Genomic DNA, 23,548 nt, shown 5'->3' with positions numbered 1-23,548 from the left:
TTGTAATGTTTCAGAGGCCTGGAATTAGCAACAGTTTTTAAGGTGAAGGAAGCAAATGAGAATGAAGCCTGTTTTCCATGATTGCTTTCCTGGCATTAAGCTAAGAAACCTGTTCAATTTATCTAAGATGCTTAATGGGCTTTGACTCCAGTAGAAGGAAGTATATGCCAAAAAAGCAATTAGTGGAAATCCACGTTTTCCAGATAAGATCTACAGCTATGTTCCTGGTCATCATGAGGGAGTTGGTTTTAAATCCTATAAAACATTGGCTTGATAAAAGGATAGTAAAAATGTTCAGAACAAGAAAGCAGTTTCTGGACCATAGCCAAGAACACCACTTTTGATTTTTTTTTCCTCGTTGTAAACAGCAAGGAGAGAAAACGTGGGAAACCATATGTTGGGCAGGCAGAGAGTATCAGAACCTAAATCACAGAGGTGGGAAACCAGAACGCAACTAGGTCATTTGAAATTAGGTAAAAACAATGACTGCAGATGCTGGAAAGCAAATACTGGATTAATGGTGCTGGAAGAGCACAGCAGTTCAGGCAGCATCCAACGAGCAGCGAAATCGACGTTTCGGGCAAAAGCCCTTCATCAGGAAAAGCTTTTATTCCTGATGAAGGGCTTTTGCCCAAAACGTCGATTTCGCTGCTCGTTGGATGCTGCCTGAACTGCTGTGCTCTTCCAGCACCATTAATCCAGTATTTGAAATTAGGGCTGATTTTATACGGACTGCATTTTTTGCTGCAGCAAGAACATGAACCTATAGCACAGAGGTCACACAGTTATAGCATCGATGTAATTGTTCTTGTAGAGCCAATAAAATCTTGCTAAGTATTATGACCTAATTTCTTAAATCCTCAAGCCTTTAAAAATTAAAATAACAGGCTGAAATTGTCAGCTAAAGTGTCCTTGATGGACTGTTTTGATTTACATGCAACTAGTGTCAGTGAAAGAAAAAAATTGCCATCTGTTCCTTTAGTTTCAATGTATTTCATTGTTAATATTTCCCAAAGCTTTCACTATTGTCAAGGTCATTATTAATGCTTGGCTGAGTTTTAATATTACAATAGTACTTACATAGCAGGATGGAGCTGAGATCATATTTTGATTGATGGTTGAAAGAGGTGTTGGAAATTGTTTTAAAAAAACTGAATGTTTCTACTATTCAGTGTAGAGTATCAGATGTCATCTAACAACTATTACAGCAGTACTTAACTTGCCAAACATCTTGCACAGGAAAACAAAAGGAATAATTATTCAAAACACAGAGGGCACAATGCACATCGAACTAGTGTCAACAGTTTATCTGGTACTAAGTGTCTCTTTTATTTACAATGTGTTGTTTTTGAAACTAAGAACTTATTGTTTTCAGAAGGAATGAAACGCAATGTTCAAACGGAGCTGGGCAAGGGGACAACAGCTATCCAACACCATGAGTAGTTGCCCCTTGGTCATCTGGCAAAGGGGCTCAGATAATTGAATGATACAGCTACCTACCTCTCTAAACACAATAGAACACCTGCTCGGGGCAGAAGGGAGTTCTCATGGTGAAGTTCTCAAGTAGCAATTCCATTCAGGAAGATTTTGTTAAATGTGAAAGGGTTCAGAAAAAATTTACAAGGATGTTGCTGGTATTGAAGAGTTTGAGCAATAGGGAGAGGCTGAATAGGCTGGGAGGACTCAAGGTTTAAAAAAGATGCACTACCAAGGATCAAACTGCCCTGGGAAATAATTGCCACATTGCCACATGTTACAATTTTCCAGGAGGCAACCTCCCAGTTGACCACCCTCACACCTATTGGTGGGCAGTTCCTTGACGTTACCAGCCCAATGCCCATTGGCTAACACTAAAGGCAGTCCCCATCGGGAGAAATGGGCACTTCTGAGCCAGGTCAGATACAGTAAGTTCACCTCAACATGGAGGTGGCTTTGCAGACCTGAAGCAAGGGTTCAAAGCTGTTGGGTTTCTGAGCGCAGTCAGGAAACATCTCCAAATGGTACTCACTGAGCTGGCAGCTTCTGCACATTGCAGAAGGAAGGGGTCATACAAATATATAGACATAGGGAGCAAGAGTAGGTGATTCAGCCCCTCAAGCCAGCTCCACTTTTCATAAGATGATGGCTGATCTGACTGATCCTAAATCCACATTCCCGTGGATCCCTGATAATGTTTTACCTCCTTGTTTACCAAGAATTGATCTGCCTTTGCCTCAGAAATAATGAAGAGCTCTGCTTCCACCACCTTTTCAGGGAAAAAAAAGTTTCCAAAGGCCCATAAACGTTTGTTCGCGGTTTTAATTGGGTGACTTCTTAAATAGTGACCACGGTTCTGGAATCTCCCATAACAGGAAATATTCTCTACACATCCAACCTGTTAAGAGTCCTCAGGATTTTCAATCAAGTTGCCTTTAATCTTCTGAACTCCAGCAGACACAAGCCCAGATAAGGGTTAGCTCAACAAGTAGTAGAATGCACAAAACCATCTCTCATAGAGTCATAGAGATGTACAACATGGAAACAATCCCTTCAGTCCAACCTGCCCATGCCGACCAGATATCCCAACCCAATCTACTTCCACCTGCCAGCACCCGGCCCATATCCCTCCAAACCCTTCCTATTCATATATCCATCCAAATGCCTCTTAAATGTTGCAATTGTACCAGCCTCCACCACATCCTCTGGCAGCTCATTCCATACACGTACCACCCTCTGCATGAAAAAGTTGCCCCTTAGGTCTCTTTTATATCTTTCCCCTCTCACCCTAAACCTATGCCCTCTAGTTCTGGACTCCCCCACCCCAGGGAAAATACTTTGTCTATTTATCCTATCTATGCCCCTCATAATTTTATAAACCTCTATAAGGTCACCCCTCAGCCTCCGACGCTCCAGGGAAAACAGCCCCAGTCTGTTCAGCCTCTCCCTATAGCTCAAATGCTCCAACTCTGGCAACATCCTTGTAAATCTTTTCTGAACCCTTTCAAGTTTCACAACATCTTTCCGATAGGAAGGAGACCAGAATTGCATGCAATATTCCAACACTGGCCTAACTAATGTCCTGTACAGCCGCAACATGACCTCCCAATTCCTGTACTCAATACTCTGACCAATAAAGGAAAGCATATCAAATGCCTTCTTCACTATCCTATCTACCAGCAACTCCACTTTTAAGGAGCTATGAACCTGCACTCCAAGGTCTCTTTGTTCAGCAACACTCCCTAGGTCCTTACCATTAAGTGTATAAGTCCTGCTAAGATTTGCTTTCCCAAAATGCAGCACCTTGCATTTATCTGAATTAAACTCCATCTGCCACTTCTCAGCCTATTGGCCAATCTGGTCCAGTTCTCTAATTGGAAGGAAAAAGTGACATCTGCAGATCAGAAATAAGAGTGTGTTGCTGGAAAAGCAGAGCAGGTCAGGCAGCATCTAAGCAGAAAGAAAATTGATATTTCGGGCAGGAGTCCTTCATCTTCCTGATGAAGGCCTCTAGCCTGAAACATTGATCTTCCTGCTCCTCGGATGCTGCCTGACCTGCTGTGCTTTTCCATTAACACATTCTCAACAACTCCCTAATTGGAGCCTTGCGCATATTAGTTGGTTGCTTTCTTCCATGTAACAGGCAGTTAATGCAATTGTCAATCTACCCCAGCAATGGGAATGCAACCAGGATACATCTCAATATGGTTGCTCCCCACTCTCACTCTTTCCCACAGCCAGCCAGCACACAGCTAGAAAATTTCACTCCAGTGTTGCTTTTTTTGTTATTTTCTAGCTCCGTCTTACAGTTATACTTACAGGGGCAGCATGGTGGCTCACTGGTTGGCACTGCTGCCTCACAGCGACAGGGACCCAGGTTTGATTCCCGCCTCAGGCGACTGTCGGTGTGGAGTTTGCACATTCTCCCCATGTCTGCATTGGTTTCCTCCCACAATCCAAAAATGTCCAGATCAGGTGAATTGGGAATGCTAAATTGCCCATAGTGTTAGGTGCATTGGTCAGGTGTAAATGTACGGTAGGGGAATGGGGCTGGGTGGATTACTCTTCAGAGGGTCAGTGTGGACTTGTTGGGCCTAATGGCCTGTTTCCATACAATAGGGAATCTAATCTAATATCTTTTCCTTTCTTGCTTTTTCTTTTATTTTCTTTCCTCAGCCTTGTTATTTTCTTCTTTTCTTTTCGATGTTATAAAATACAATAGATTCCTCAGCACACCCTAACAATGTTAAGGTCTGAAATGGTCAATACTGAGGATTGTGTTAAGCTCCATCTCATATGATGTCATGTAGTCTTTGTTGGAGAGTAGATTAGGATCTCGAAGGAGTGTGACCCACCATCTAGGTGCTCCTTATAGTTTCTGTAACAATGTTTCTTACATCACTGCTAATTTGTAATAAACTACATCTTCTTTAAGACAGGACTTTTTTTTCCACCAGTTTTCCTCTGTCATAGTAGACAAAAATGGGACTACAGAACCCAACCTAAAGGAGTTTGATGACAACATTGCAGTGATCAGGAATCCAGATAGCTCATACAACATAGGCAGTGATGGGGAGTAATCATACAACATGGTGGCAGTGTTTCAAATTGGCACAGGATTTACCCACCCCATGGTAAGCAACAGTGAAGACAGGCTCCAACCACATGGCTGTTTGCAATGAGGCCTGGTCATTTATGGTCTCTCTAATATTTCCAGCCTGGACTTCCATTGTCCATACATGGCAGTGACTTCCCGAACCAAATGTCAATGTTGTCTGTATGATAATCAGTTGCATGGAACCCTTGAATAGCTATACAGCTGCACAGTTTAGAGGCAGCTTTGCTACTCATGCAATGCGAAGGAGCCTTCAACATTTATTTTTGCATTGAAGGTGAGAGATTGCAGAGAAAATCAACCCATCTGCATCTCCTCTTACCTTCCATCTCCCAATCACTCATTTACTCATCCTTTTATTTCCACTGCACTTCCACCCATGTCCATATAGCACCCATTTCTCCACATGTCACACCCTCACTCTCAACACTGACATCACCTTTCCCCCTCTGAGCTACGTACTCAACCATTATTTCCCTTTTCCACTTTATTGTGCTGTTATTCATCACGTAATTTATCCTCCATCCACAGCTCCAAGCAATGAATCTACAACAAGCCAGATGTCCCCTTATCCTCTGCTGGTTTCTCTTCTTTTCTTTCACTTCCCACCCCACATCTCCATCTGTTCCTCTAGCTTTGCTTTCAAAGTTCTGTTTTTTTGTAATCAAGTATTTAGGGAACAGAACATCCACCTTCTCTTTCTATCTTTGCCTCCTGCAGTCTCATAAGTGTCACTGGCCGCTCCTGGGGCAACAAAATGTGAGTGTGGTAATTAGCTGGTTTTCTTTATTCAACATTTTCTTTTGAAGGACTGAAATTACATTACATGATAAATGGCACTAATTCTCCCTTTCACTCCATCTCTTTATCTCGCTCAGCATTCTCTCTCCTCTGATCCCCTGAAATTTATGGAATGGAACAGAAGATATTGTGACATTCATTTCTTCTCTGTCACAAAGCCTTTTTGCTTCTGAAAATGTAACACTCTACAATTTTTATCTTGGGAAAAAAATTGATATTTAGTCTTCTATCTCATAAATGACACTCAGAAACTTTTGCTCAAAAGCAAAAGACAGATATCTTGTGTTGCTGACTGAAACATCCAGGAAAGTCAGGTTGACTGCACATTGAGAAACACAATCCAAATTCAGCTCGCAACACAGCTCAGATCAAAAATGTCTGTTCTAGACTCGCCAATTTGTGCTAGCTGGTCACTGGGTTCCCACTGGTCTATAAGAATTCTTCTCTCCTGCCTTTCATTACTTTGCAATTGAAATTCCAATAAGCAATTTTTTAAAAAAAAAATTCACAGTATCAAAATTAACCTGTTAATTAGATTGACTTTCATGTCTTTAAATGCCTTCAATAAAGTTCTTATGTGAAGTTCTTAGTTTCTTTAAATGACTCTTCATTGTCCCATTAGGGATAACAACTTAATGACAGACTCATTTCATTCAGGACAACCCATTGGAACATCTGGTTCCCTTTTTGTTGAAATGACTCCAGTCTTTCCATCTGTTAAAGTAACAGCAAAGATGTATGCAGCTAAAAGAATTTCACGATAGGCTGTTAGAGAATAAGTGTTTAAAAAAATGAATACAGCATTCTATGACAGTGACAGTATGGAATGCTGGAGACAGGTTTGCCTACTTGTGACTCAGACCAAGTTCAAATTCATATTGACAAAGGAAAAATGTCTTCCTCATTATTTTGCAGCATGCCAAATTTCACTGACCATCTTAAAATTTCTGAAGTGGCATTTTCTTATTTGTCCCTGTTCTTCTATAACAACACAATAATGATGATTAAATGCATTAGAACATTGGCTATGTCAGGCCCACTATATGAATGCTATTGTCAGAATTGGGAGTACATTTGGAAAACCTCAAAATTTATGCCAACCATCACAAGATGCTGTAGATGGATTTCTTTGTCAATCGAAACAGTCAATACACTGCGCCACTGGTGAAGCATCAAATATTGTTTCTTGCTTTCGAGCTCCACCCATCCCCAGAAAGTATTCTGTCAAGAATGTTGTCATTAGCATGTATAAGTCTGAATTAACCATGACTTGCTAGACTGTATTGCTGAAGAATGTAATTAACTGTCGGAAAACCATCACTTGATTTTTGGTAGAGCAGAACAGATTTTCCAAGTATTTCTGCATCATGTACATTCCTGATTTCTTTTAGAGTCATAGAGTCACAGAACATAGAACATAGAAAAATACAGCGCAGTACAGGCCCTTTGGCCCTCGATGTTGCGCTGATCCAAGCCCACCTAACCTACACTAGCCCACTATCCTCCATATGCCTATCCAATGCCTGTTTAAATGCCCATAAAGAGGGAGAGTCCACCACTGCTACTGGCAGGGCATTCCATGAACTTACGACTCGCTGAGTAAAGAATATACCCCTAACATCTGTCCTATACCTACCACCCCTTAATTTAAAGCTATGCCCCCTCGTAATAGTTGACTCTATACGTGGAAAAAGGTTCTCATGGTCAACCCTATCTAAACCTCTAATCATCTTGTACACCTCTATCAAGTCACCCCTAAACCTTCTTTTCTCCAATGAAAACAGCCCCAAGTGCCTCAGCCTTTCCTCATACGATCTTCCTACCATACCAGGCAACATCCTGGTAAACCTCTTCTGCACCCGTTCCAGTGCCTCCACATCCCTCCTATAGTATGGTGACCAAAACTGCACACAATACTCCAGATCCGGCCGCACCAGAGTCTTATACAACTGCAACGTGATCTCAAGACTCCGGAACTCAATTCCTTTACCAATAAAAGCCATTACGCCATATGCTTTCTTCACCGCACTATTTACCTGGGTGGCAAAATTATGAGGGGCATGGATAGAGATGTACAGTCTGGAAACAGACCCTTCGGTCCAACCCATCCATGCCAACCAGATATCCCAACCCAATCTACTTCCACCTGCCAGCATCTGGCCCATATCCCTTCAAACCCTTCTTATTCATATACCCATCCAAATGCCTCTTAAATGTTGCAATTGCACCAGCCTCCACCACATCGTCTGGCAGCTCATTCCATACACGTACCACCCTCTGCGTGAAAAAGTTGCCCCTTAGGTCTCTTTTATATCTTTCCCCTCTCACCCTAAACCTATGCCCTCTAGTTCTGGACTGCCCCCCCCCAGGGAAAAGACTTTGCCTATTTATCCTATCCATGCCCCTCATAATTTTGTAAACCTCTATAAGGTCACCCCTCAGCCTCTGATGCTCCAGGGATAACAGCCCCAGTCTGTTCAGCCTGTCCCTATAGCTCAAATCCTCCAACCCTGGCACCATCCTTGTGAATCTTTTCTGAACCCTTTCAAGTTTCACAACATCTTTCCGATAGGAAGGAGACCAGAATTGCATGCAATATTCCAACAGTGGCCTAACCAATGTCCTGTACAGCCGCAACATGACCTCCCAACTCCTGTACTCAATACTCTGACCAATAAAGGAAAGCATACCAAACACCTTCTTCACTATCCTATCTACCTGCGACTCCACTTTCAAGGAGCTATGAACCTGCACTCCAAGGTCTCTTATTCCCCTACTGATGGCTGTGCCTTCAGCTGGGCAGACCCTCAGCTCTGGTACTCTTTCCTGTTTCTCTTTACTTCTCCTAGGCCTCTCTTTAAAAACTAACTCTTTCAGTCATTTAGAGACATACAGCATAGAAACAGACTCTTCTATGCTGAACATAACCCCAAACTAAGCTAGTTCCATTTGTCTGCTCCTGGCCCATATCCTTCCAAGCCTTTCCTATTCATGTATCTATCCTAATGTCTTTTAAATGTTGTGATTGTACCCACATCCACCGCTTCCTCAGGAAGTTCATTCCACACACAAACCACCCTCTGTGTAAAGGTTTTGCCCCTCGTGCGATTTTTAAATCGCTCTCCTATCACCCTAAACATGTGTCCTCTTGTCATGAAATCCCCCATTCATAACTATTATTAACTATACCTGTGATTATTTTGTAAGCTCCAACAGGTCGGTTCTCAACCTCCTGTGCTCTAGTGAGAAAGGTCTCAGCCTCTCCAGCCTTTCTTTATAACTCAAACCTTCCATACTTGGCAACATCCTGGTAAATCTCTGCTGAACCCTCTCCAGCTTAATAATATCCTTCCTATAACTGGGCGGCACACTGGCTCAGTGGTTAGCACTGCTGCCACACAGAACCAGGGACCTGGGTTTGATTCCCACTTTGGCAACTGTCTGGAGTTTGCACGTTCTCCCCATGTCTGTTTGGGTTTCCTCCCACAATCCAAAGATGTGCAGATCAGGTGAATTGACCGTGCTAAATTGGCCTTAGCATCAGGTACATTTAGTCAGGGATAAATATAGGGTAAGAGAATGGGTCTGGATACGTTACTCTTCGGAGGGTCAGTGTGGACTTGTTGGGCCGAAGGTTATCTATCTAACCAGCACTGGACATAGACTTGTCCTAATATCTTTGGCCCTGTGTCAATTTTTTTTTTCTAGTTATGTTACTGGGAAACACTATTAACAAATAGTGCTAAATAAATGTTGTTATTTGTGGGCAAAATCCTTCAGGTATTCAACATTATTTTTAAATGAAAATTTGCCAGCTTTACCTTGTATTATATCCAACCACCTAATATATATTAGAAACAAGGAGTCATAAATAAAATAAGAGCTAGGTTACAAGGAAAAACAGATGAAGGCTGGAGGCATAAGGACCAGCTTTTGTGTAATTTGTCAAAGGACTTGAATCTCCCTCCCAGCAATCATGCTTGTGTTATGCAATGCGTCCCCTTATTTCATTTAAGTAGTTGGTTTTGTGAAAGCTGGCTTCTTACATAAACATATTTGCCAAAAAAAAATCATAAACTGGAGTAAGCAAATCAAAGCAAAGGGGAGCTTGAGGTATTCAAGTTTGATATTAGAACAACCGCAAACTCAGGACAGTAGCTGTTTGGTGTATTCAAGAAGGTAGCTCATATCTCTCATTTGATGGACCATTGGTTAGGGATTTGTTCAGAAAATCCATGATAGAACATCTGTGATGAATCTGGGCAAATGGACATTTCCAGTCCTGCAGTTTAAAATATTCCTCTTGACGTGCCTCACGCCAGTACTCAATTCTAACACTAAAAATAATGGCCATGTAACTTACTCATATATTATTCATTCATAGGTTATGGGTGTTGTAGGCTGGCCAGCACTTATTACCCATCACTAATTGCCTTGAAGACAGTTGAATCAACCACAGTGCCTTGGGTCTGGAGTCGTATGTAGGCTAGACCAGTAAAGGATGGCAGATTTCCTTCCTTAAAGGACATTAATGGAACACACTTTAACAAAAATCAACAGTGACCACATGGTCACTATTAGACTTCAAATATATTCCAGACTTTTTTCAAAGCATTGAATAAAGGAGCAGCAGTAAGCTGTTCAGTCCTTGGAGCCTGCTCCATCATTCAATACTATCATCATTGACCATACAACTTAACTTCAACTTTCTTCCCATATGCTTTTATCCTTAAATCCTAAGTATTCAACATCGTTCTTGAAAGTCTTCAATGTTTTGGTCTTCACAATTTCTTGAGAGTTGCCGAGAATTAGATTAGATTACTTACCAGTGTGGAAACAGGCCCTTCGGCCCAACAAGTCCACACCGACCCTCCAAAGAGCAACCCACCCAGACCCATTCCCCTACATTTACCTGTTCACCTAACACTTAGGTGAATTTAGCATGGCCAATTCACCTAACCTGCACATCTTTGGACTGTTGGAGGAAACCAGAGCACCCGGAGGAAACCCAAGCAGACACGGGGAGAATGTGCAAACTCCACACAGACAAGTGCCCAAGGCAGGAATTGAACCCAGGTCTCTGGTACTGTGATTACCTTTGCTAATCACTGTGCCACCATGCCACCCCAATTGCTGAGAATTCCACAGGCACCACTATTGTGTGAAGAGGTTTCTCCTCACCTCTATCTGTAAAGATCTATCCCTTATTTTTGGACACTGATCTGTCATTCTGGATTCCCTAGACATTGAGAATGACCTTCCTGCTTGACCTTGCCTAATTCTTTTGGAATTGCATAGGTTTCTATGAGATCCCCTCTCAATTTTCTAAACGCTAGTGAATATAGAATGAATAGATCAGGTTGTTGCTTCCTCTATGTCAGTCCTGCCATCACAGGACTCAGATTGCTAAACCTTCTTTGCATTGTTTCAATAAGCAGAACATCCTTCCTCAGATAAGGAAATCAGAATTGTATATAATACTTCAGGTATGGTGTTATCAGGGCGTGGTACAGTTGTAGCAAGATATCCCTGCTCCTGCAGTAGGATCCTCTCGCTATGAAGGCCAATATTGCATTTGTCTTTTTCACCACCTGCTGCATCTTCCTGTTTACTTTCAGTGACTAGTGCACAAGGACACCCAAGTCCTGTTGCACCTCCTCCTTTCCCAATCTATCCCCATTCAGATACCAATCCACCTTCCTGTTTTTTACGACCAAAGTGGATAACCTCACATTTATTCACATTGTACTGCACCTGTCATGTATTTACCCACTTACTTAATGTGTTCAAATCACAACCTTTGTTGTATTCTCCTCACATCATATCCTGCCACTCAAATGATTTCATCTGCAAACTTGGAGATATGACACATGGTTTTCTCATCTAAATCATTAATATATACATATTATGAATTGCCGGGGTCCAAGCACAGATACTTGTGGTACTCCACTAGTCACTGCCTGCGACTTGGAAAAAGACCTATTTATTCCTTTGTTTCCTGTCTGCCACTAATTTACAATCCATTTCAGTACACAACCACCAATCCTATGTTCTTTAACTTAGCATGCTAATCACGTAAGTGGAACCTTATCAAAAGCCTCCTGAAGATCCAAGAAAATCTCATCCACTGACTTCCCCTTATCCACTCTATTAGTTACTTCCTTCAAAACATTCCAGCAGATTTGTCAAGCATAACTTCCCCCTTGTAAATTTGTCCTGACTGTCTGATCCTGTCACTATTTTCCAAGTGCTGTACTATTATTTCTTTAATAATGGAACCAATGATCTGAAGTTTTGGATAACTAGTTCATCGACCCTATCATTATGCCGCCTTTTCCCTTACATATGAATATCATAACACAGTTTGTGACATATTAATTGCTTACACAATTATTAATTAATGAAACAATAAAATGCAAATAGTTCACCAAACATTATGGTACAAAAGTTATAATTTCTGTTCAAATATTCAAATATTAAAGGTCAATTTACTTAAGGTAAATTAAATGCTCAATACAGTTTACATTGGTGTAAAGTATTTCTCTTTCCATCTGTGCTCAAAGAATTAGAGAATTTGAAGTTTGTTATCATGAAGCAGTTCATTTGATCTAAATACGCATCATTCAATTTACTCAAAAATGGTTTAGGTATTCTCTGCTGAATTATATCCTCTTCCATTTTCTATTACTGTAAATGCAAAGTGATCTGTAATCTTTCTCTCCTGCTCTGTTCAAGAGGTAACTTAATCCTGAAACAAATTTTTAGCCTTTCAATAATTAACCAGCAAATTACTTCAGCTTGCTTAAGGTGGCAGACCTGCTTTTTCCAAGAGGTGAAGAGATGAAAAGAAACAAAGCAAAACAGGATTCAGTTTTGGGTTGCCCCAAATAAGCTGAAATAAAATGCAGTCACGCTATTGTAATTGTATCTCCCCCTGCCTTATTTAGCATCATCAGGCATTGACTTGCAAATTTAACACATACATCAAATCAAATCATGCTGAACTTTCGGGATCTATAGGAAAAATAGCTAGAAGCCCAATTGAGATCGTTCCCTGGTGCTTCCCATCTTTTGGAAGCTTTCCCAGGAATGGGGTGGGCATGGGGCCATCTGCCCATTCTAAGGAGGTGGGCCAGTTCGTCCAATTATGACTGCATATTGGGGGCAACATTGTGCTAAGGTCAAAACTTTACCACAGGTAAACAGACATTGGTGAAGCACACAAGTTCTATTGAGCACCAGGCCAAAGGGGTCATTAGATTTAGAGATTTCATGCGCTAATGATGAAGTCATGGAGAAGAGAGATCAGAGACCCATCAGTAAACAGACCCATGGAAGGGTTTTCTCTCCAGCTTGACAGCCATACTTTCTTTAGGCTGAAAGCACAGGGTGCTTCCAGTGGAGCTGTCAGTCTGATATTGCAGTGGGCCATCAGAATATCCAGCAACATGTCTGTTTATGTCTTGAGAGTCAGACAGACAATACTAGAATGGGATTTTCAAGATTGAGCAGTACATTGTGCATGCCAGTGGCTCTCCGAGGCTTAGGTAATGACACAGGGCTCTAGCATCATGAAGGAGAGGAGTTCCAGGAACATTAAAGAGAAACTTTCAAGACTTTATGAGTAAGTGGGGGTGTAGGAAATCAGGCAGCTCTCAAAAGACCCTGAGTGTGAGAGTACTTGGTGGGAGGGTGAGAGTGAGGAGGTTGGCTGGGAGCACTGGAAGGGATCCCAACATATCAATGCACAGACTGGACATCTTGAGATGAAGATGACCTGAGACCTGTTGCACAGAATAAAGAAGCTGCCACATTTTCCATTGATACCTGCAAAGAAAGCAAAATTCCCCATTATTTCATAAAAGAGAGTTGTAGTGTTATGTATTACAATTGGCGTAGGGAATGTTGGGATTGTGTCCCTTTAAGAGGCGAGTCACATGACACTGGTGAATATTCAGAGTTGAAAAGTGTAGCATTGGAAAAGCACAGCAAGCTAAGGCAGCATCCAAACAGCAGGAGAATCCACGTTTCGGGCATAGGCCCTTCATCAGGAATGACTCTCCTGCTCTTACTCGAGGTTAGTAACTGATCTGTACATACTATGTATACTCAAGAGTCAGTTCAGAGTTTTTATGCATTTATATTGCTGAGAAATTGAGGATTGCAGATGCTGGAGATCAGAGTCAATAAGTATGGCGCTGGAAGGGTCCTTTGGGTTCTTGGTTGGAGGTGAGGAGGGAGGTATGGGTTCACGTCCATCCATGGCCCCAAAGGATCCTTCCACATCCGCCAGAGATTCTCCTGCACCTCCACATATGTCATCTATTGTGTCCGTTGCTCTTAATATGGTCTCCTCTACACTGGGGAGACAGGACGCCAACTTGCGGAACCATTCAGAGAACATCTCTGGGACACCCACACTAAACAACCCCACCGCCCTGTGGCTGACACTTGAACTCCCATTCTGCCAAGGACATGCAAGTCCTGCACCTTCTCCACCGCCAAATTCTGGAGGAAGAACCTCATCTTCTGTTTTGTGACCCTTCAACCACACGGGATCAATGTTGATTTCACCAGTTTCCTCATCTCCCCTCCCCCATCTTATCATAGATCCAACCCTCCAACTCAGCACCATCCTCTTGAACGGTCCTATCTGTCCATCTTTCTTCCCATCTCTCCACTCCACTCTGACCTATCACCATTACTCCCACCTTCATCTTCCTATCACATTCCGAGCTATCTTCCCCCAGCCCCCTCACATTTACCGTTCAGCTTCCTTGGGACCCCCCACATTCCTGATGAAGAGCTTATGCTCGAAACATCGACTGTTCTGCTCCTCGGATGCTGCCTTGCCAGCTGAGCTTTTCCAGTGCCACACTTTTTGACCCTGCATTTATACTGCCAGCTAAAAAATTAAATACCTTTCTTGAACCAGAGTTCATTGCAAAGGTTGAGTTCAAGAAAGCAAAGAGTATGTATCAGCACTGTTCTGTAGCCCATACAGGAGAGAAATGGCAGTTAGCATCAGTACTACCACCATCTAGGTAGCAGGAGCGGTGCCTCCTGATGCAGACACATAACAGTTAATTTCCTCTCAAATCTATTGCTTTCAGGATTGCTCAGAATGCAGAAAATGATGGATTCTTCTCCTTTGCCTGGTTGCTATGCCCTGCTACCTTGGTTAGCTGCTTGTTCCAGTGATTCCTGATACAGAAAGTTTTGAAAATGATGGATAAGTTATGCAGTGAAGTTATCTGTTGGTGTGGGGTAGGTACAGCCCTCCAGCATGTCGCCCTGCTGGCTAATCTTAACCCGGATAGAACAGTGAAAGCTGGCAGGGTGTTTCTCTTTGCAGCATCATAACCAAGCAAATGCTAACCTTACGCAATGTCAATGTGCAACACTCTTCATTAATTGTCACTGGGTAGCAAGAAAAAATGGAATCTCTAACAGATTTTTCCACTCCTTAACAACAGACTGCTGATGCACATAGCACCAGTTGAGATCAGGAAAATGTATGGATTAGTAATTGAGACTTCGTGATTGATCAGATCAGTCTCGCTACAGATAATATGTCTCTCCAACAATTTTGTGGAATGGAGTTTTTATTTAAAGACTGATGTCCATTTTGTCCTTGCCCTTTCTTTGATCACTTGGTGATCCATTAGATTCCACCTTATAAACCGAGTTTCTGGGTTTGTCAGGTTAGGAAAACCCTCACAGTTAAAGCCTTGTTTCCATCTCGTAAAATCTGGGGATTAACCTGGGCAGTGAGACCAGCATCAAATACTGGCTGAATACTGACCATTAATGGTTTGACAGATTAAAATCTTTCATCTATTACTGACAAGATTACCAAAACCATCTCTTCAGTAATGTATTTCAGAAATGCTGTGTTTCATTATGTGTCATTGCTACTGTGATGACAGCATTATTGTTGTCTTTGTTGGCGAAAAGAAATTGTAAGTGACGTTCCCTTTTCAGGCCCGTGTTCACTGACATTAATTTTCTCATACTTTCTGGTTTGATCTCTTCATCTTTCAAAAGCATTATCATCTGTCATCAAAATATATATTTTCATTCCTTCATAGTTTTCTACTGCATCTTCGACATTCTCCTAAATTCCTGGAAAATGCTTTTCGCTTGTATTACTGTCTGTCAAAGCACTCCAATCAAGCTTCTGTACCACTCACAACATTGGTCACATTCACCAGTGACATCTTATATGACTGATCATCATCCCTCTTTGAACTCTGCCCCATGCCCATTAATTCTTTTGACAAGTTGATTCACATCAAATAACTTCCTCCACAGTGCACATAGGCAGTGATAGTGTTCTTCACTGGCTCCGCCCTGCCACATTATAGAAATCATATCACCTCAAAAGGTTTTTCATTTTGAGGTTAAATAATTTTCTTGGGAATATCACTGGATTCCATCCTTAGGACCTTTCTCTTATATAACATCAATTTGTGATATTTTTGACATTAAGTGTTTGCTGAAAATACCCAGTTCTTTTGCTTTTCTATTTCTTATTATGGCAGTTTAGATTAGATTAGATTACTTACAGTGTGGGAACAGGCCCTTCGGCCCAACAAGTCCACACCGCCCCGCCGAAGCGTAACCCACCCATACCCCTACATCTACATTTACCCCTTACCTAACACTACGGGCAATTTAGCATGACCAAATCACCTGACCCCTGCACATCTTTGGACTGTGGGAGGAAACCGGAGCACCCGGAGGAAATCCACGCAGACACGGGGAGAACGTGCAAACTCCACACAGTCAGTCGCCTGAGGCGGGAATTGAACCCGGGTCTCTAGCGCTGTGAGGCAGCAGTGCTAACCACTGTGCCACCGTGCCACCCTCACCGTGCCACCGTGCCACCGTGTCACTATCTTGAGATAACTAATATTAAGAGGTGGTGGCTACTATGGAGATCCATGTCCAGCAGCCTCAGAGTCTGCTAGATGTGCACCTGACCTACGTTCCATCTCCCTAACCGATGGTCCCCAACTGCATGACAAGCATACAAGAGATTTTGGCCCCCACTGTAAGTGCCCCTTCCTCACAAGGAGACAGGGCAGTGCCAGGAAGCATTCAGGTGTAGGAGGAAGGCTTTATAGAGGTCACGATATGGGACATTCCAAAGGCGGCTGATGAAGATTTCACCCACTGTCTCCAGTTCTATTACTGTTGATCTTGGCAAACTCTACTGGTTGCCCAAATTCTAGTGAACCATTTCCCTTGACTTTGCCTTCAGATGTCTTCATGGCTTCATCACTCTCTACCTTCATGACATCCTCTAGTCCTATAATACCTGGCTACTTCTTCACCTCATGATTTTAACTCCACCATTAGTAGTTGCTCCCTTAGCCACCTTCCCATTGTCCTGGTCCTTACTGCCTCAGTATTATGACGTTTCCAACTCCAACCCTACATTCGAAAACACCAACATAAAACGTTATCTACCATATTCGTGTCTCCTCTTGATCCTACTGTTCTTTCTATGACCACCCCCCCCCCCCCCGCCCCACCTCCCCCCACCCCAGAGCAACCTATAGAGCACTTCATGGTTAATGTTTATTTTCTACTCAACCTATTCAGAGATGTTATCATGCAGGCCTCCTCCTCTATATGCTTACCACTACACAACAAGAGGCCTAAAGCATTTACTGACACATTTCAATAGATAGTGAACAGTATAGACATTAGCATTCTTTTTCAATGGAAAGAAAGGAGCAGTTGCTGTCTGAACAATGATTCATAAATAAGACTGTGAAACAATCCAAAATGTTTTAAGCCCAAGCCTTGCCAGCTGCTACATTAGAAACTTCTTTGAAGGATAGCTTTAATACCAAGCCTGATAAAAAAGAGAAGCTTCAGTTGGCTGTAGGGCAGACAGCAAGTAGATGGTAAACCACTTGGGAGGGTCAAATAATTAGAAGCAGAAGAAAATTCACAGATTGTAAAAAATTTCAGACATGGTTAACATATTCAGATCTTGTTGAAATTTCTTATTAACTGCTGTATTTAAAAAAAATGAATATCTGTGTTAAACGAATTAAAATTTCGAATTGGAATAAAACCTACCTTCTTACATTGTATCCAATCCCAATAAACCAAATACTTAGCTATTATTTCCTCTTCATTAATTACAGTTTTGTAGCCAAAATAAAGATTTTCATATAATTGATAACTAAATAACATTAATTTAGTACAAGTCAAAATGCTAACATGAGGCAAATTGCATTTCAGTAAATATTTTATGATAAGTAAAGATATACAAGAAACCTTTATGAAAGTTCATAGCATTTAAATTTGTGAATGTATTTTACCTGCATAAGATATACTAAGCAATTAAATGAAAATAATTTGACACAGAACGAATACTCAGGTACACAGACTAGGTATAATGAAGAAGGCAGAAGAATCAAAATTGTGGTTTTTCTGATGAACCTATTACTAAATTCCCCATTGTATGTTCTACTTAGCACATTTGAATAATGTAATATTAAAATAAATTATTATTTAAATATTAGTCTCCATGGGACTATTAAATATCGAGGTGAAATTAATTCTTACTGTAATAACACGGCATTCAACTCTTCATTTCTTCAGCATTGAATGTGATTGTCATGATTTTTAGTTGCTAAAATTATATTTAAATGTGTTATGGACCAGGCCAGACTCCTTCAAAACATTTCAAGAAATTAGCCCAGACTCTAACTTTTCTAGTTGTTTTAAACGGGTGAAACAAGGATATTCCAGGAGTAATGCAGCTGACCCAACCACTTAAGAGTCATAGAGATGTACAGCATGAAAACAGACCCTTCGGTCCAACCCGTCCATGCCAACCAGATATCCTAACCCAATCTAGTCCCACCTGCCAGCACCTGGCCCATATCCCTCCAAACCCTTCCTATTTATATGCCCATCCAAGTGCCTTTTCAATGTTGCAATTGTACCAGCCTCCATCACTTCCTCTGGCAGCTCATTCCATACACGTACCGCCCTCTGTGTGAAAAAGTTGCCCCTTAGATCCCTTTTATCTCTTTCCCCTCTCACCCTAAACCTATGTCCTCTAGTTCTGGACTCCCCCACCCCAAGGAAAAGACTCTCTCTATTTATCCTATCCATGCTCTTCATAATTTTGTAAACCTCTATAAGGTCAATCCCCAAAACACCTTTCGGGAAAAAAAGGTAAAATCAAACACAGGATCTTATAGGAGAGAGAGATGGCAGAGAGATACAGCATGGAACCTCCTTCTACTATAGTTGCTTCTTTGGATTCTCCAGCAGCTCCTGAACAGCCGGACTGCCAAAACCAAACCAAACCAAACCAGAGGGAAACTGAGCAGAGAGAACTGACCACTCCTGTTTCATTGTACAAGTGTTTTTTAAACATCTTTTTGTTAGATTAGATTACTTACAGTGTGGAAACAGGCCCTTCGGTCCAACAAGTCCAGACCAACCCGCTGAAGCATAACCCACCCAGACCATTCCCCTACACCTAACACTACAGGCAATTTAGCATGGCCAATTCAGCTGACCTGTAGGAGGAAACTGGAGCGCCTGGAGAAAAACCCACGCAGACACGGGGAGAATGTGCAAACTCCACACAGTCGCCTAAGGCAGGAATTGAACCCAGGTCTCTAGCGCTGTGAGGCAGCAGTGCTAACCACTGTGCCATTGTGCCTTTTGCCTGAGGCAGTATCTGTTAGCCAATATCAAATTGGCCCTAAAGCCCATACAAACCAGACACATTCAAAATTGAGAATGTGTGGTGCTGGAAAAGCACAGCAGGTCATGCAGCATCCGAGGACCAGGAAAATCGATGTTTCGGGCCAAAGCCCTTCATCAGGAGTGAGGCTGGGAGCCTCAGGGGTGGAGAGATAAATGGGAGCAGGGTGGGGCTGGGGAGAAGGTAGCAATAATTGGATGGAGTGGAGGTGAAGGTGATAGGTCAGAGAGGAGGGTGGAGTGGATAGGTGGAAAGGAAGATTGACAGGAGAGACACATCATGGGGATGGTGCTCAGCTGGAAGGTCCATTTGTATGTGGCGGAAATGTTGGCAGGTGATGCGATTTATGCGGAAATTGATGGGGTGGAAGGTGAGGACCGGGGAGATTCTGTCTTTGTTGCAGTTGGAAGGGTGGGGTTCGAGGGCAGAGGTGCGGGACGTGGATGAGATGCATTGGAGGGCATCTTCAACCACGTGGGAGGGGAAATTTCAGTCTTTAAAGAAGGAGGCCATCTGGTGTGTTCTGTGTGGAACTGGTCCTCTTGGGAGCAGATGTAGCAGAGGCGGAGGAATTGGGAATACAGGATAGCATCTTTACAGGAGACAGGGTGGGAGGAGATGTAATCCAGGTAGCTATGGGTGGGAGTCAGTGGGTTTGTAAAAAATGTCGGTGCTGAGTCAGTCATCGTTGATGGAGATGGAGAGGTCCAGGAAGGGGATGGAGTTGTTAGAAATGGTCCAGGTGAATTTAAGGTCGGCGTAGAATGTGTTGGTGAAGTTGATGAACTGTTCGACCTTCTTGCGGGAGCACGAGGAGGCACCAATGCAGTCATCAATGTATTGGAGGAAAAGGTCGGGAGTGGTGCCAGTGTAACTCCAGAAGATGGACTGTTCTGCATAGCCGACAAAGAGACAGGCAGAGCTGGGGCTTATGCAGGTGCCCAGGGCTACCCCTTTCGTCTGGAGAAAGTTGGAGGATTCGAAGGAGAAATTGTTGAGGGTGAGAACCTGTTCAGCCAAATGAATGAGAGTGTCAGTGGAAGGGTACTGGTGGGGACGTTGGGAGAGGAAGAAATGGAGGGCTTGGAGGGCCTGGTCATGGCAGGTGGAGGTGTAGAGGGACTGAATGTCCTTGGTGAAGATGAGGCATTTGGGGCTGGGGAAATGGAAGTCTTGGAGGAGGTGGAGGGCATGGGTGGTGTCCCGAATGTATGTGGAGAGTTCCTGGACCAAGGGGGATAGGACAGAATCAAGGTAGGTGGAGATGAGTTCGGTGGGGCAGGAGCAAGCTGAGACAATGGGTTGGCCAGGGTAGTCAGTCTTGTGGATCTTGGGAAGGAAGTAGAATCGGGCAGTGCAGGGTTCCCGGATTATGAGGTTGGAAGGTGTGGGTGGAAGGTCCCCTGAGGTGATGAGGTTGTGTATAGTCTGGGAGATGATGGTTTGGGGATGGGGGGTAGGATCATGGTCGAGGGGGCAGTAGGAGGAGGTGTCTTTGAGCTGGTTCCTGGCTTCAGCGGTGTAGAGGTCAGTGCGCAAGACTACCACTGCACCCCCTTTGTCCACTGGTTTGAAGGTGAGGTAGGAGTTGGAGCGGAGGCAGTGGAGGGCTGCACATTGTGAGGGCAAGAGGTTGGACAGGTTGAGGTGGTCGATGTCACGGCAGCAGTTTGAAATGAAGAGATCAAGGGTGGGTAGCAGACCAGCAAGGGTTGTCCAGGTGGAAGGGATGTGTTGGAGGTGGGAGAAGGGGTCCTCGGTGGGTGGGCGGGTGTCCTGGTTAAAAAAGTAGGCACAGAGATCGCAGACTATGTTGAACTCATTAGTCTGGGACCATAGATTGCATTCTCAGCTGCCTTCTCCCCAGCCCCACCCCTTCCCATTTATCTCTCCACCCCCTTGACTCACAAGCCTCATTCCTGATGAGGGGCTCCTGTCTGAAACGCGACTCTCCTGCTCCTCGGATGCTGCATGACCTGCTGTGCTTTTCCAGCACCACACACTCTCGACTCTGATCTCCAGCATCTGCGGTCCTCACTTTCTCCTAGTGTTATAAACTTGTTTGCTGAGCAAGGGGAAGTAGCAAAGCTTTGTTATCAGTAAGGTGAAGGATTGTGACTCTGAGCCTGTCCCACTCACCACAAAATTGGTTATATCATAATTTAAACTGAATTTGAAGCACAGAAGAAACAAAGCTAAAAGCCAATGTTCTTGGCACTCTGGTTGCTAGTTCCACTTGAACACTTCAGTTGCAAATTACTTCCTCATCCAACATTTTCAGCATCTTTGAGATTCTGAAACTCAATGCAGGACTGTCCTCATTGGTCCATATGATGCGCCTAGTAAGTCTATAATACAATACATTTGCTGACGGAATATGTATTGTGCCCCACATTTAAAATCAAAACAATGTTTGTTTATTCATTCACAGGATGCAGACTTAATTACCTCTCACTAATTGCTATTATGAAGCTGCTAATGAGCTGCTATTTGTAGTTGCCCACTTCACTAATACAGAGATACCATTGCAGTATAATGCCCAAACAAAAATATCCCCTCCCACCCTGAGTCCACAGAAAGCTGGAAGTTTTTATTGGATGGCACCCATAGGTAATAATGTGCCCACCCATGATTGGTAAAATACTTGCAGTAGTGGGGAGACGCCCTGCCTCTGAATGATCTAAATCATTTAAAGGTGGACAGTCCATCATCCACTACTGACTCTGCTGTTGATCAGCAGAAGAGGGAAAGCAATGGGAATGGTATTCTCATACCATTCCACCAGATTGATCAAACCCCTTTGTTTCTTCTTGGCTCCTGGGGTGGAGAGAAGCCTGAAATTGTGGGCAATGTCTTCAAAATGGGATGGAGAGAGTGTAAATGGGGTAGAGAAGCAAAGGAACATGGATATACTGGCATACAACTCATTTAAGCTAATAAAACAGGCCAGTACGGTTGTCAAAAATCAAGAACACAAACACCAGGGTTTATTTTGAGAATGACATAACTGAAAAGCTGATACGTTACAGCAAAGTTGAGGAAAGCTTGGAATATCATTTACAGGACTGTGCACTGTCCTGATCTCCATATTGTAAAAGCAGAAGAAAGTATAAAAAGATTTGCAAGGATGATATCTATAAATCAGGAAAAATTCAATAGATTGAGATTTTCTTTTCCTTTGGCGGACAGAATGCTGATAAGTGACCTGATAGATGACTTTAAGGTAATGAAAGGGTTAGATTGAGTCAATCTGGAGAAGACTTGAAAATTAGAGACAGTAACTATAATAGTCACTAATAAATCCAGGAGGGATTTCAGGAAAATCTTCTTTATTAAGAGTGATTAAAACATTGAACTTGCTACCACAGGAGTTAATTGAATCAAAAAAGATATATGCATTTTAGAAAAGCTAGGTAAACACGCAAGGGGAGAAAGGAATTGAAGGAGACACCACTAGCATTAGATGAAGAGGGGTGGGGCGATGCACATGAGGAATATGAACACAAGATGGGACAAGGTTGGGTTGAGTGGTCTGTTTCTGTGTTTGGATGTTCTACACATAAGTTCCCAAGTTAGTTGACATCTCTGAGCTGACTGTGGCTGAAATGGCAGGTAATGACAAAGGTAAATGGAATATTGGCGCTTATTTCAAAGGGACTGACTGGAGTATAAAATAGGGAGGCTTTGCTAAAGCTATACAAGGCATTAGTCAGTTAAAATACTGGGAATAATTCTGGCCCCTTTTCCTAAAGGAAAAATGTATTGGCATTGCTGGTAGTCCATAGAAGGTTCTCTAGGCTGATACAGAGATGAGGTGAAATTTCTTTTTCCAGAGAGTAGTGCATTTTGTTCTGTACACTATTGTTAAGGTTGATTGGTCATTAAGTATATTCCAGGCTGGGATAGACAGATTTTTAATCTGAGGGAGTGAACAGTTATGGCAAAAGGGAGAAAAATTGAATTGAGGATTACCTGATCAGCAGTGATCTCATTCAATGGTGCAGCAGACATGATGAGTTAAATGGTCTTCCTCTGTTCCTATGTCTTATGGTTTTGAGAAAGAGTAACAAGTTAAATTTTTAAGAAGCCAAAACTTCAGGGGAGATATACTGAGATGTGACGGTTGAGAGAAATACAAGGAAGAAAAATACAACTAGGGAAGGAAAGAGCAAAAAAAAAAGAAACAGAAATGCCAAACATATTTATAAAGCATCTCAAGAAACGGCAAGAAAAATCATCCTAGGTGTTTTGGGTCTAAAGGAAGAACCTTGTAAGAGAGAAAAAACACAGTGGTGTTTTTGACAGACAGAACAAAAGCATAAAAAGCAAAAAGATACATTCGATTGCTCAGCAGGAAGACAGCATTGTCTTGGGACTAGAATATAAAGATAAACACCTTGTTGAACCGG

The 23,548-nt window shown here is 42.6% G+C and overlaps 1 protein-coding gene across 1 annotated transcript in view; it reads right to left on the bottom strand.

Annotated features, from left to right (window-relative positions):
- Nucleotides 1-23,548, bottom strand: part of LOC140480044 (dihydropyrimidine dehydrogenase [NADP(+)]-like) — a 731,044-nt gene that overhangs the window by 319,835 nt on the left and 387,661 nt on the right. The window lies entirely within an intron of this gene.

Source organism: Chiloscyllium punctatum, chromosome 7 (assembly GCF_047496795.1).
Source record: "Chiloscyllium punctatum isolate Juve2018m chromosome 7, sChiPun1.3, whole genome shotgun sequence".
In the NCBI taxonomy this organism is placed as follows: domain Eukaryota; kingdom Metazoa; phylum Chordata; class Chondrichthyes; order Orectolobiformes; family Hemiscylliidae; genus Chiloscyllium; species Chiloscyllium punctatum.
The sequence above is the reverse complement of the archived record's forward strand: the minus strand, read 5'-3'. Positions and strand labels throughout refer to the sequence as shown.